This window comes from Diabrotica virgifera, chromosome 7 (assembly GCF_917563875.1).
Source record: "Diabrotica virgifera virgifera chromosome 7, PGI_DIABVI_V3a".
NCBI lineage: Eukaryota > Metazoa > Arthropoda > Insecta > Coleoptera > Chrysomelidae > Diabrotica > Diabrotica virgifera.
In genome coordinates, this window is record NC_065449.1 from 154,496,703 (window position 1) to 154,513,519 (window position 16,817).

Consider the following 16,817-nt stretch of genomic DNA (forward strand, 5'->3'; position numbering starts at 1 on the left):
TTTTCAGCCAGGATGTTTGTCGTCTACCACGACCCCCTTTTCCTTCGATTTACCCTTCATAATCATCTGCAACAAATCATTTTTAAGTATGTCCCAAAATATACCGTCTTTCGCCTTTTAATATTGGTCAAAATTCTTTGTCGTTCATTTCGTTCATGTTATGATTAGTCCAATTCTCCTAAAAAGCCACATCTCAAAAGCTGCCAGCTTTCTCATTAAGTCAATATTAAGAGTCCAGCCTTCGACACCATAAAGAAGAATATGAGTAATTATAACATTTTACAAATGGAAGGGCAATAATATATCTCAATATTGAGCTCTACATAAAATGGATACATAGTAAGAGATTTTGTTTTAGATTTTGTAATGACTTTGAAATAAAAACGTGTAAATATAGATTTGCTACAAATAACAAAACGAAGAAATATCGAGTAAGATGCTAATTGTGTTATATAATAACAAACAGTTATTGAAAAGATAAACCGACTGGTATCTCCAGAAAATAGTTCAGAGAAATAAGGAAAAAAATATCCTGTTGGTGAAACAACCCCCTGCAGGCCGAAACCAAATTTTTTAAGTAGTATGGACTTCTATATTAATAACCTATATGTTTCCTGCAGCCGATTTTGATGATATACATAGTTATAAACAAATGAAAATCAAAAACGGTAAATTTTCGCTTTTTTGTCTATAACCAAAAAGTTAAGTATTTTAAACAAATTTGAGAGTGAGAATCTCACAAATCGTATAAAAAACTTCAATATGGCGTTCGCTGAATATGTCTATCCTTATTGGTTGCATAGAAAATTGCAAAATAAATCATAAATTTTGAGTTTTTATAAATATTCATAACTTATGTAAAAATTAACTTAGAACGTTCTTATTACACGGAATGCTGAGACTTCTGGTGCTTAAAGTATACCCTAAATTTTAAAGTAATAGGTCAAATAGTTTAAAAGGTATTTAATTTGTTTCCAAATTAATTTTTTTTGCAACGCTATAGGTCAGAAACTGATAAAGTTACACTAATACTTTGGATAGTTTATGAAAGAAGGATATTTTTATACTATTAATTTAATTAAAAAAAATGACAAAAAATAGTTCTAAATACTGCAAAATTATTTTGCAAAAACATGTAAATTAAAAAAAGGGGGGGGCTAACCTCGTCCCTAATCGTCCTAGAACTTTCGTTTTTCTTTCTAAATGTAAATAAAAATTCAGTCTTCCCAAATGTGAAAAAATAATTTTTCTACGGGTAACGGTTAAAAAGTTATTCTAATTGTTTTTAAGTAACCAAAAATCGACGTGTATTTGCAAAATATTTTTACACTGTTTAAAATTACTTTTTGTCATTTTTTTTAATTAAGTCAATAGTATAAATGTTCTTCTTCCATAAACTGTCAGAAGTCATACTGTAACCTTATAATTTTCTGACTTATAGTGTTGCAAAAAATTAATTTGGGATAAACAAATTAAATAACTTTTAAAGTATTTGACCAATTGCTTTGAAATTTAAAATATAATTTAAGCACCAGAAGTCTAAGCAATTCGTGTAATAATAAGGTTTTAAGGTAATTTTTACATAAGTTATGAATATTTGTAAAAACTCAAAATTTATGATTTATTTTGCAATTTTCTAAGAAACCAATAAGGATAGACATATTCAGCGAACGCCATTTTGAAATTTGTTAGACGATTTATGAGTTTCTTACTCTCTTTGTTTAAAATGCTTAACTTTTTGGTTATAGTCGAAAAAAGCGAAGATTTACCGTTTTTCATTGGTTTATAACGATGTATATATATCAAAATCGGCTGCAGGAAACATAAAGGTTATTAATATAGATGTCCATACTACTCAAAAAATTTGGTTTCGGCCTGGAGGGGGATGTGTCACGAGAAAAATCTTATTTCTCTGGACTAAAACTATAGTTAAATTAAATGGTTAGTCTGTTGGAATTAAATTATACGAAGCTAAGTACCATGTACCATTATGTTTCTGTGTGTACCTCATAATAAGTTTTTTATTGATTATATTACCCCACATATTTAGTTAGTTTTGTAGCTAATAGATCCATATTAAATCCCTCAGTAATCTTTACATCTGAAAAATATTTTTATAATAAATATATGTTTAATAGGACTGGATTACCTAATAAAAACTGGTCGTAGCTATTTAAAACACATAATGCGGCTCATTATATAGCAACGCATGGTTCTGTTTTACCACTACTTTAATATGTTTTCTAATTAAAAGACTGTTTTGTGTATATGTAATACACGAATATGTAAAGCATGACTACAAGAAATTATTACGAGTAAACGTATTTTTTACGTGACGAAACGATGCACGTGCATGTACCACTGCACACTGTGTTCTCAGAATATGTCTTAAAATGGTCGTCCATTAACGGAAAATGTTTAGAGCCTTCGTCATGCAGATCGAATTGAAGAAAAATTAAATCCTACCAGGGATGTACCGTTTTATACTGAGAATAATATATAGTTTTTTTAAGTACATTGTATGATAATAGCTTTTTAACATAATAACATAACAATAATGGAAAAGAAAATATTTTAACAAAACAAAAATAGGAAGTGCTTACGTATAAAATTGGAAAAAATAGAAACAAAATTCTATCAAAACCTTTCATGCAGAAGAAACAAATGACATAAATACAATAACAGCTATAACAGAACAGATCTTACTTAGATCTATAATAAAAAATGACAACTATCAGCGCACCAACACAAGAAATTATTCAAAAATTAAAAATTAAAATAAAAAATTTAACTCTGAGCTGCCACCGAGATTAGGACTAACAGGAGAATTAAGGAATAATAAATCACTCGGGGAAAATGGTATACAGTCGAAATTGTTAAGAACGGTGGCAGGGCCGTAACTACGATGTTGGGGGCCCCGGAGCAAATGTGATCTGGGAGGTCTGGGGAATTTACCCAAAGCTCAATGGGGATCCGGAAAAATGTTTGACATTTAACCCCTTAAAAGCGCATTTTCCCTCCTATGTGAACACCACACTCTATTCTTTCTTTTTTTTTCAGCATGTCCTGCAATAACTATAAAATTAGCAGCGCTAATGATTACAGCTTCATCTGTATCTGACATTGCAGACGGATTATCAACGAATGCGTTCGTTCGTTACAATGTAAATGGTCTTACTTTGTACCGAACGAATAACCAAGCGAACACCTACGAATTCGTTCCTTCGTTCGTGTTCACTTTGCTTTAAAAGCACCTTAAGCTGCCTTAAGCTACTGCAGTGTGAGCCAAGCATACTCAGTGAAGCTGGTCAGTGTACCAGTGAGACTGATCCTATTGTGCTTATTTTATCTTATGTAGGTATATTTACCTTTATTTTTAATATGTGGTTCCTTTCACGTACCAAGATGTGGTCTGGGGTAAATTGATTAAGACAAAGTAGCTGGGACCTGGGATCCCTATTACGGTTGCATTTTAGTTTTTATTTCGTCAAAATAACTAATTTCCTCAGTCACAATTATTTATATGTTTACGAAAAGTCTCGGGGGCCCCAGCTTAGCCCGGGCCCCCTCTTCCAATGGCAGTTTAGGTTTTTATTACGCCGAAATAACTAATTTCTTGAGTAATAATTTAAATTTTTATGTTACGGTCTCAGGGGCACCAGCTTAGCTCAGGCCTCAGGGGCCCTGTTCTGTTCCAATTGCATTTTAGTCTAAAAGACTAATTTCCCCAGTGAAAAATTAAAACTATGTTGCGGTCTTTTCAAAACTGGTCATTTGAAAATATTTCCTTGAAATCGGCTTTTAAAATACATATTTTTATTTTCCTCGTTAAAATCTACGCACGGGGCCCCCTTGGTCGGGGGCCCCGGGGCACTGCCTCGGTTGCCCCAATGGTAGTTGCGGCCCTGAACGGTGGGAGTTACAAGAAAAGTTCTGAACATCTTAGTGAACAAAATATTAAACACAAGAAACATACTCAGCAGCTGTAATGAAGCAATAACGCTTTTGTTGTTCAAAGAATGAGACAAGAAGGAACTAAAGTGCTTCTTCTTGTGATGCTGTCTCCTTTAGTCGAGATTAGCGACTACACTGATAAATATGTCTCTGTCCAATGTGCCTCTAAACAAAGATATTGAATCAATTCTAAACCATGAAATTTGGAGCCTACCTAGACCCGTCTTCCTTCAACCTTCCCTGGATCATAAGTCCGCGAGGCAGTACTTTTTGTTTCTCATTATGTGTTCCAGATTCCACTTTTCTAACTTTGATCATCTTTAACAGCTCCCTATCTCTACCTTTTCTCCTCAGAACAGTTTCGTTGATGGTGTGGGTTGTTCAAGGTATGTATTTTCAAGATTTTTTTGTAAAGCCAGAATTCAAAAGACTTCTACTTTATTCATCAGCGTTATGTTGAGCGTCCAGGCCTCCGTTCCATACAAAAGTATTGACCATACATAGCAAAGTAGAAAACGACATCTAAGGCTGATATTAATGCTACTGTTACAAAATTAGCTTTTAACTTTGATAAAACCTTGTCGAGCTACCTCTATCTTCGCTCCTACTTCTTGTTTATAATCAAGTTGATTGTTGCATTTGTATTGGTTTACGTATTCAAACTGTTGGTGGCTCACATATAATGGAAGGAGTAAATTTTTGTTCTTTGATATTTTCATGACTGCGGACAAACCAGAGAGCCATATTGAAACTTTCTACGAAGACCTAGACAATATTTTAAAATCCATTAAAACGCAGGCTGTTACAATAATTATAATGGGATATTTTAACGCAAAGGTTGGAGACGAATGTACAGGAGGATATGGTCTGGGCAACAGAAATGAAAGAGGTGACAGGCTTATCGAATTTTGCCAAAACAATCATTTTGTCATAACTAATACATTGTTTAAAATGCCAAAGAGAAGACTATATACCTGGAAGTCATCAGCAGATCAAGAAGGGAGAATTGTAAGAAACCAAATATATTATGTATTGATCAGACAAAGATACAAGAATGCAATTATATCTTCAAAAACCTATCCAGGTGCCGACATAGGATCAGATCACAACCCAGTTATGACCAAAATTAGGCTTAAAATGAAAATAATTAAACGCAGAACAACAGATGTAAAAATCGATACAAGTAAACTAAGAAACCCACTCATAAAACAACACCTGACAGATGAAATTAATAACAGTTTAATGAATGTTAAAGAACAAGTCCAGCAAAACACTGAAACAGAGACAAAATGGTTATTAATAAAGACAGAAATAGATAAATGTCCAAAAGAAATTCTTACACCAACCAGATACAAAAAGAAACAATGGACGACGGAGGAAATCTTAGATTTAATGGAAGAAAGACGCCAGCATAAAAACAAAGATAATCAGATGTACAAAAATGTGGATAAACAAATAAAATCCAAAATTAAGCAGGCTAAAAAACAATGGTTAAGAGAACAATGCGCAGAAATAGAAGAACACCAGAAAAGACATGATAATTTTAACACACATAAAAAATTAAGGAATTAACTCAGAACAACAGAAAAAGAAAATCGGGAATACTAAAAGATACAGATGGGAAACTTGTGTTGAGTACTAACGAAAAATTAAACAGATGGACAGAATAGATAAATGAATTGTTCAAAGACAATAGAGCAGAGCTGATGGAAGTCGAAGTAGAAGATGATACGGTTTTGAAGATATTAAAAGAAAAAATTAAATCGGCATTAAGAAACAGCAAAAATGGTAAAGCAGTAGATCCAGACCAAATCCCAGTAGAAAGCTTAAAATGCATAAATGGTGAAACCTTAGACATTATCGTAGACTTGTTTAACACAGTGTACAAAACACAAAACATACCAAAGCAATGGTTACTCTCAACCTTTTGTGCTATCCCTAAAAATACAAACGCTAAAGATTGCAGTGAATACAGAACAATATCATTAATAAGTCACATTCTCAAATTGTTCTTGAAAATAATACATGTTCGTATAAACAAAAAACTAGAAGAAGGAATAGATTATAGTCAGTTTGGGTTCAGAAACTGACTGGGAACCAGAGAGGCGTTATTTGCTTTTAATGTGTTAGCTCAAAAATGCATGGACATGAATGTGGATGTGCATGTTTGTTACGTTGATTTTGAGAAAGCTTTTGACAAAGTAAGACATGAAAAATTAGTCCAAATTCTCAAGACAAAAAACATAGATAAAAAGGACTCACGAATAATAACAAATTTTACTGGAATCAAAGAGCAAAAATTGTAATAGATTACGAACCCAGTCCAGAAATTGAAATCAGGAGAGGAGTTCGGCAGGGATGCATTCTGTCTCCATTACTCTTTAATGCATATAGTGAAGATAATTTTGAAGAAGCATTGCTATCTCAAAGTGAAGGAATAATAGTTAACGGAAGATCTATTAACAACATAAGATATGCAGATGACACCGTGATTATGGCAAGCCCTGCTGAACAACTCCAACTACAACTACTACTAAACAAAACAAACAATTTCTGTAAAGAATATGGACTAAAAATTAATATAAAAAAGATCAAATACATGATATTAACTAAGAAAACAAACATACAAACAAGCATACATTTGGGAAATGTACCGATAGAAAGGATTGATAAATACAAATACCCAGGAACCTGGATATCAGAGATAAATGATCAAACAACATAAATAAGGACCAGGATAGAAATAGCAAGAAATGCGTTTGTAAAAATGAAAACAGTTCTCTGCAACAAAGACCTTAGCTTATAACTGAGAGTAAGAGCTTTGAGATGCTACGTGTTCTCGATACTACAATATGGACTTAAAAGCTGGATATTAAAGCAAGAACACATAAATAAGCTACAGTCATTTTAAATGTGGTGTTACAGAAGGATGCTTAGAATAGCATGGACACAGAAGAAAATGAACACGGAAGTATTGCGAGAAATGGGTAAAGAATGCGAAATAATAAACATACTAAAAATAAGAAAGTTGCAATATCTGGGACACGTAATGAGGGGACCGCGATATGAAATGACTGAAATGACTGATAATACAGGGAAAGATAAGAGGCCGAAGGAGTATAGGAAGAAGGAGAGTGTCATGGTTAAAGAATTTAAGGGACTGGTTTAGATGCAAATCTATAGAACTGTTTAGAGCAGCGGTGGATAGAGTAAAGATAGTGATGATGATATCCAACCTCCTATTCGGTGACGGCACTTGAAGAAGAAGATATTTTCATAAGTTTTGTTTTCGGATAGCACACCACTCTGTCTGACGCCTCCTTTTATTTCAATTGGCCTTGGCGTGTTACTTAGCTTCTATAATTTGACAGTCTCTTTTGACAACTCTGATGTCGTTCTATCTTTGTATCAAGGTCATGTGCTCACACGGTCGAACGCTTTTTCAAAATCTTTAAAACAGACAAAATGGTCTGATTATTGATCTTTGCACCTTTGTGCCAGAGTTTGTAGATAGAATATTGCGTCTCGTGTTCCCATGCCTTTCCTGAAATCAAATTGTTCTTGAACGGTGGCCTCGTCACATCTTATTTATTTATTCTGTTCTGTATGGTTCACAAGCATATAATGGTCCAGGGTTACTAGGACCATCTACTCCCGGTAAGGGTGGTTAACCCTTATCCGAGGGGTGGAATGATTAATAGTCGTATCACTGCTTAAGTTGTTTTATTATACTTGCATGAGCATAAGCTGGTAGCAAGCTACGCGACGTCGTCTCGCGGAGTGGAGATGATACTATTTGAATATGAATAATCTTACGTCTAAGAAAGTATAATGACGAATGTGGAATGTGGAATGTGGATTCCCTTACTATGTTTTGATTGTATAAGTATATTTGAAAGCGCCGAGTCAGCGGCGACCCTGAAAGGTGTTTATAGTAAACACCGACCGTGACTGTATGTATAACTACTCCTCACAATCTAGGTCAATAATATTTATGTAACGAAAGATATTTGTTTATGATAACATTTAAATAATTGAAAGAAATTAACGTAGATAATTAAAAGGTGTTTTAAAAGATATCTAATAAGTACAGATGAATTCTTGTACACCTTTCCCTCCTAAGAATTTTCTGACTACGGGGAAGAAAATTTTGCAAGTAGTGCTACCAACCAATACTGTGTTGTAATCAATACAAAAAAATTTTTATTTTATATAAAAACTTTCCTAAAACTACGTAAATACATAAATAAAAATAAAAATGTTCGTTTAACAACATTGTTTCATTACACTTGTCACTCACTGTGTTTTCGGATTGTAAGCATATAATCTACTCTTATGTATTTCCTTGATTTTATTGTTTTCTATTCTGATTTTACAATTAACGTTATTTACTTCTGTTATTGTGAAGGGGCCTACATAAAGACTATCAAACTTACCATTCTCTTCCCTTTTTACCAGGACCAGGTCTCCTATTTAAAGTGTTGAGGTGTTACTTAGTGCTTATTCTTTTCTTGCCGCTCTTTTTTGTTTTTTAATAAGAAGGTTCTAGCTCTCTCGTGTGCGCTTTGTAGTTTGTATCGTAACTCATTGTAGTGGCATCTATATTGTAACATGGTTGAATCTCCTGTGTAAGGTCTTCCGGTAGGTTAACCTTCCTGCCATATAACAGTTCGAACGGTGTGTATCCATGACACGCGTTAGGGGTTGTATTGTAGCAGTATGTGAACATTCTGCAACACACATCCCAATTTTCTCTGTCTTCGTCTATGAATGCTCTTACATACTCGTTCAACGTTCTGTGTAGTTTTTCCCAACTTCCAATGGACTGTGGGTGGTATGCCGTTGAAAAGTTGTGCTCTATTTTTAATAGCTTTGTTAATTCCTGCATTACTTCGTTCTTATACTCTGTGCCTTGGTCTGTTCTTATTTGCTTCATGAGTCCGTATGTTGGTATGAAATGATCAAAGATTCCTTGTGCTATTGTCTCTGCTTCTTTATTGCACACTGGTATGCTGACCGCGTATTTTGTCAGTTCACACAACATTGTGATACAGTATCTATTACCTTCATTACTTCTAGTGAATGGACCTATTGTATCTATGTATACTATGTCCCTTGGTTTGGAAGATGTGTCCGATATCACGAACTCTTCGACATGTGTTCTTTCGGTTTGTTAATTTGACATTTGTGGCATTGTTTAACGTATTTTCTTACGTCTTTTTCCAAATTCTTCCATCGGAATCTTGCCTTTAGCTTCTTTATTAGTCTATTATTCCCTACGTGTCCTCCGAACATCGGGTGATTATGGTATTCTTCTATTAATCTGTGTTTTTCTTTGTCATCTTTTATTGTTTCTGGTAATTCACATATGTATATTTCTATATTCTTCAATTTTTTATTTCCTTCTTTAATAAATTCATCAATTGTGCACACTTTAAAAATAATATCATTTACGTATATCTTTACTTTACGTACTGCATTCTCTACCGCCAGCTTATCAAGCTGTGCCAACGCTTGGTTTAAATCGAAATGATCCAATCCTGTGGCTATGCTTTTGCTGCATTTTATTTTGTTTTTGGCCCTAATGCTCAGTCTTGGTGAGATTAGTTCTGCTCCAAAGGACAAAATTGGTAGTCTATGCGCCTCTAAATTATTTAGTACCTTCCTTACTGTCTGTTTGGTGACTTCTGGCTGTAGTGCGAGTTCACTTTCAGCCTTTGTTTGTCTTGCTTCTTTCTCCTTTTCTCTTGCTTGAGCTCTTGTTATAGCTAGTGTACAGAATTCATCTGTACTCAGTAGATATATCTTAAAAACACCCTGTAATTATCTACGATAATTACTTTCAGTTATTTATGTCATCATAACAATATTACAACCTTCATTCGATTATATAAATATTGTTATCCTAGATCACGATTCACTAATAATTGCAGAGTCAATTATAAACACTTTTCATGGTCGATGCTGAATAGGCATTTCTAAATATATAAACAGCAAAACTATAACAAGGGAATTCTTATTATTATATTAGACATTCGTCATTCTATTTTGTGATCAGACGTAATATTTCCACATTAAAGATAGTGTCTCTTTTTCTTCACGAGACGTTCTTTGGGTGCGGTGCTACCAGCTTATGCTCATGCGAGTGTAAATAAAACAACTCAACAAGTAAAAGCGTATCAATTATTCCACCCCTCGGATAAGGGATAACCACCCTCACCGGGAGCAGATAGCCTTAATGCCAGGGCTGTCATATGGCGATCCAAGACCAGGCGAGAACTCAGAACTAGCAGTCTAGAACGAGAAATGAGAAAACACGTCAATGTTCAGGCACCTAGACCACCTTAGACAACAGTGTGGTATGTAAAATGGATGGAGACATCAGGACGACGCGGAACTAAAAAGGGAATAGTATGGAGATGGAACATCGTGGGACAATGGAAAATGGACAATGCTATGGAACGTGCAGCGAGGACTTGTGATACGAACAAAGACGTGTAAAAGTGGTAAGTCCATATTAGCTATTTTTATGGTATTTCCTGATTAATATAAAGTATAAAGTATAAACACTATGTGCTACCTTAATTACATTAATATATGTTTCAAGTTTACCTATTTTTACTTAATTATTCTATTCTATTTCCAATATTTATCAATATACAAAGATTTTTTTTTACCCTCATATTAAGGTATTATAGGACGCAATGATACAATTTTATATGATTTTTACATATTTATCAACGTATACTTTATCCTTGCTGACTTTTATTCATTTATTATTTGACTACTGATTTTTAGTACATTTTTGCAATTTTTTATGATTTTAATATTTGCTATCGTAAATATACCTATCAAAATAAATATAAGATATATAACAAATATACGCTATATGCATAATACATTTAAATTATTATTCTAACTACTTATTTACAAGGGTTAATATAACGTTATTTATTTTTGAATTTTTTATTACCACTGCAATTTTTACATATTTTTACCATATATTGACGTATTATTTTATCTCCATATTTTTTACGATATATCTATATACTACATATCTATATACACCGTAAGACTATCGAATTTATATTTTCGCTAGGAAGTGCAGAAGCTGGAAAAAAGAAAAAAAATTATGTATAAATGAGTAGCAACAAAGTTACTTGGGAAGATTTTGTCAAAATAGTCGAGGAAATTGCACAAGAAATAGACAGGCAAAGCAGAAGAGTCTTAAAGAAAAAAGTTCCGAAATCTAAGGACATAAAGGAGAAGAAGAAATAATTAACGACGGAACAAAAGAGGAAAAAGGTGACATAAAACAAGATATAACAATATTAAACATGGCTTTGACAATCAATGAATTTTTGAATATCGCAAGCAAGATATTGCCCAACGAGTTCGATGAAAGCGCAGGGAAATTACAACCATTTTTAGACGCATTAGAACTACTTGGAAAATTGGCAGAAGGTCATGAAGACACAGCTGTAACGCTAATAAAAACGCGACTCACCAATAAGGCTAGGAACCTAATAACCACAGAAGATACGATTCCACGGGTAGCTGAAGCACTAAAGAAAGAATTAAAAGGTGATAATCCGAAGAATTTAATAGCCAAATTAGCCAAAAAAAGGCAAGGGCATAGAGATGCAGCAGTGTACGCATCTGAAGTGGAAGAGTTAGTAGAACAATTAAAAGTAGCATACATAGCGGAAGGAATGCCTCTTGACTTAGCAAAGAAATATACGACGGAAGCAGTAGTAACAACAATGAAACGAAACGCTAATGCAGAGAAAGCTAAGCTAATACTGGAAGCAGGTAACTTTACATCACCGCAGGAAGTAGTATCTAAATTTTTGTCGATCGATACGACTGAAGAAAATGCACAAGGAAGAGTCTTAAATTATAGGACAAACTACGAGAATAGGAGAGGACAGCAGCAATACAGAAGAGGATACTATAACAAATATGACAGAGGAAGAAGAAATAACTTCGGACAACGGAACGAAGGAGAAGCAACGGACAATCAACGAAATTATTCGAACAGAGGATACAGACAATTTAACAATCAAACATACAGAGGAAACCAGAGAGGCGGACGTAACAGGAACGTAAGGTTACTAGAAATAGAGGACAGTCAAGAAGAGCAAGAAAACCAGCAGTTGGGGTTTTGAATGAACAAGAAGTTGGAAGCACACAGGCAGAAATAAAATATAACATTTACAACTTCGACCTAAACCTAACGAACTTTGTACGAATGAAAACAGAAATTCTTGAAAACACAAGCACTTTTATCATAGACACAGGAGCTGACATTTCAATACTAAAATGTTCACAAGATTTTATGAAGGAACAGGTGAAACCAAACACAAAGGCGAAAATAAAAGGAGTCACTAAAGGAGAGTTGCAAACAATGGGAGAAGTTGAGACAACACTCGAAGTAAAAGGAACTCGATTCGAACACATCTTTCAATTGGTAGAACCTAACTTTCCAATTCCAACAGACGAAATCATTGTGAGAGACTTTATTTCTAACTTTCAATGTATACTAGATTACGCAAACCTTAAAATGCACATTAAAGAGGACAACGATTGTTACATTAGTACGAAAATTCTGGATAATATAGACAATGACACCATAATAATACCGCTTAGATGTGAAATTTACAGAATCGTAAAAATTTTTCAAACGTTAAAGAAATACAGGATAGTGGAACAGCAAGAAATACAACCAGGAATATTCATAGCAAGAGCAATTATTTCAAGAAATAATCCATACATCAAAATTTTGAACACAACGTACGAAACAGTAAATGTAGACGCAAGCACAATCAGGACGTTGGATGTTAAACTATTCAATATATATAGGCTAGTCAACGACAGCAAGGACAGAAAAAAAGAATTACGAGAATCACTGAAATTAGACATACCAGAATACATACGAGACAACTTAGTATCGTTATGCGAGGAATATTCAGACATATTCGCCCTAAGGCATGATATGTTAACCTGTAACAGTTTCTACGAACAAAAACTAAGAGTTAAAGACCAAACTCCGGTATATATCAAGAATTATAGGACACCTCATGCGCAAACAGAGGAATTAAATCGACAAGTACAAAACCTAAGAGACCAAGGAATCATAGAACCATCTACATCCGAGTACAACAGCCCAGTAGTACTGGTACCGAAAAAAGCTATAGATGGAGGAAAAGCATGGAGATTATGCATAGATTTTAGACAACTGAACAAGAAGATAGTTACAGACAAATTTCCATTACCAAGAATAGATTCGATATTAGATCAACTAGGAAGAGCAAAATGGTTTTCAGTTATAGACTTAATGTCAGGCTTTCACCAGATACCATTAGAAAAATCATCGAAAAAATACACATCGTTCAGCACAGAAAATGGAGCATTTCAATTTACCAGATTACCTTTTGGATTAAATGTAAGCCCAAATAGCTTTTCAAGAATGATGTCAATAGCATTTTCAGGATTAACACCAGACAAAGCATTTCTTTACATGGACGATATCGTAGTAATTGGAATATCCGAAAAACATCACTTAGACAACCTGAAAAAGACATTCGAGACATGTCGAAAATTCAATTTGAAATTTAACCCAGGAAAATGTCAATTCTTTAGAAGGGAAGTAACATATTTAGGACATGATCTTTCTCAAGAGGGAGTATCACCAGACAAAGCGAAGTATGCAGCAATTGAACAATATCCGACACCTAAGACAGCGGAAGAAACAAAGAGATTTGTAGCATTTTGCAACTATTACAGACGTTTTATTAAAAATTTTGCGGAAATATGCAGACCACTCAACAAATTATCGAGGAAAGGAGTAGAATTTTCGTGGACCGAGGAGTGTGAAAAAGCATTCGAAAAGCTTAAAGCATCTCTGACGAAACCACCAATTTTAAAATATCCTGATTTCAACAAACAGTTCATCTTAACAACAGACGCATCCAATGAGAGTTGTTCAGCAATCCTAAGTCAAGATTACAACGGAATTGACCTACCTATAGCATATGCATCAAGTAGTTTTAGTAAAGGAGAATGTAATAAACCTATAATCGTTAACGAATTACTAGCGATTCATTGGGGAATTAATTATTTTAAATGTTATCTATATGGAGCACCAACATTCAAAGTAAAAACAGACCATAAACCTTTGACACACCTATTTGCAATGAAAGAACCAACCTCAAAACTCACGAGGATCAGATTAGACCTAGAAGAATATGACTTCGAAATAGAGTATATAACAGGGAAAAGTAACTACGCAGACAGCCTTTCAAGAATAACATTGCATCAACTAAAAAACCTATACATAGACAACGCCCATATACTAGCTATAACAAGAGCTCAAGCAAAATAAAAGGAGAAAGAAGCAAGACAAACAAAGGCTGAAAGTGAACTCGCACTACAGGCAGAAGCCACCAAACAGACAGTAAGGAAGGTACTAAATAATTTAGAGGCGCATATACTACCAATTTTGTCCTTTGGAGCAGAACTAATCTCACCAAGACTGAGCATTAGGGCCAAAAACAAAATAAAATGCAGCAAAAGCATAGCCACAGGATTGAATCGTTTCGATTTAAACCAAGCGTTGGTACAGCTTGATAAGCTGGCGGTAGAGAATGCAGTACGTAAAGTAAAAATATACGTAAATGATATTATTTTTAAAATGTACACAATTGATGAATTTATTAAAGAAGGAAATAAAAAATTGAAGAATATAGAAATATACATATGTGAAGTACCAGAAACAATAAAAGATGACAAAGAAAAACACAGATTAATAGGAGAATACCATAATCACCCGATGTTCGGAGGACACGTAGGGAATAACAGACTAATTAAGAAGCTAAAGGCAAGATTCCAATGGAAAAATTTGGAAAAAGACGTAAGAAAATACGTAAAACAATGCCACAAATGTCAAATTAACAAACCGAAAAGAACACATGTCGAAGAGTTCGTGATATCGGACACATCTTCCAAACCATGGGACATAGTATACATAGATACAATAGGTCCATTCACGAGAAGTAAGGAAGGTAATAAATACTGTATCACAATGTTGTGTGAACTGACAAAATACGCGGTCAGCATACCAGTGTGCAATAAAGAAGCAGAGACAATAGCAAGAGGAATCTTTGATCATTTCATACCAACATACGGACTCATGAAGCAAATAAGAACAGACCAAGGCACAGAGTATAAGAACGAAGTAATGCAGGAATTAACAAAGCTATTAAAAATAGAACACAACTTTTCAACGGCATACCACCCACAGTCCATTGGAAGTTGCGAAAAACTGCACAGAACGTTGAACGAGTACGTAAGAGCATTCATAGGCGAAGACAGAGAAAATTGGGATGTGTGTTGCAGAATGTTCACATACTGCTAGAATACAACCCCTAACGCGTATCATGGATACACACCGTTCGAACTGTTATATGGCAGGAAGGTTAACCTACCGGAAGACCTTACACATGAGATTCAACCATGTTACAATATAGATGCCTACTACAATGAGTTACGATACAAACTACAAAGCGCACACGAGAGAGCCAGAACCTTCTTATTAAAACACAAAAAAGAGCGGCAAGAAAAGAATAAGCTCAAAGCAACACCACAACACTTTAAAATAGGAGACCTAGTCCTTGTAAAAAGGGAAGAGAATGGTAAGTTTGATAGTCTTTATGTAGGTCCTTTCACGATGACAGAAGTAAATAACGTTAATTGTAAAATCAGAATAGAAAACAATAAAATCAAGGAAATACATAAGAATAGATTATATGCTTACAATCCGAAAACGCAGTGAGTGACAAGTGTTACGAAACAATGTTGTTAAACGAACATTTTATATTATTTATGTATTTGCGTAGGCTTAGGAAGTTTGTATATAAAATAAATTTTTTGTATTGATTACAACACAGTATGGGTTGGTAGCACGACTTGCAAATTTCCCTCCCCGTAGTCGGAAAATTCCTAAAAAGGGAAGGTGTACAAGAATTCATCTGTACTCAGTAGATATATCTTAAAAACACCCTGTAATTATCTACGATAATTACTTTCAGTTATTTATGTCATCATAACAATATTACAACCTTCATTCGATTATATAAATTTTGTTATCCTAGATCACGATTCACTAATAATGGCAGAGTCAATTATAAACACTTTTCATGGTCGATGTTGAATAGGCATTTCTAAATATATAAACAGCAAAACTATAACAAGGGAATTCTTATTATTATATTAGACATTCGTCATTCTATTTTGTGATCAGACGTAATATTTCCACATTAAAGATAGTGTCTCTTTTTCTTCACGAGACGTTCTTTGGGTGCGGTGCTACCAGCTTATGCTCATGCGAGTGTAAATAAAACAACTCAACAAGTAAAAGCGTATCAATTATTCCACCCCTCGGATAAGGGATAACCACCCTCACCGGGAGCAGATAGCCTTAATGCCAGGGCTGTCATACTAGTATATGGGTGTTGTCTATGTATAGTTTCTTTAGTTGATGCAATGTTATTCTTGAAATGCTGTCTGCGTAGTTCTTCTAGGTCTAATCTGATCCTCGTGAGTTTTGTGGTTGGTTCTTTCATTGCAAATAGGTGTGTCAAATGTTTATGGTCTGTTGTTACTTTGAATGTTGGTGCTCCATATAGATAACATTTAAAATAATTAATTCCCCAATGGATCGCTAATAATTCCTTAACGATTATAGGTTTATTACATTCTCCTTTATTAAAACTTCTTGATGCATATGCTATAGGTAGGTCTATTCCGTTGTAATCTTGACTTAGGATTGCTGAACAACTTTCATTGGATGCGTCTGTTGTTAG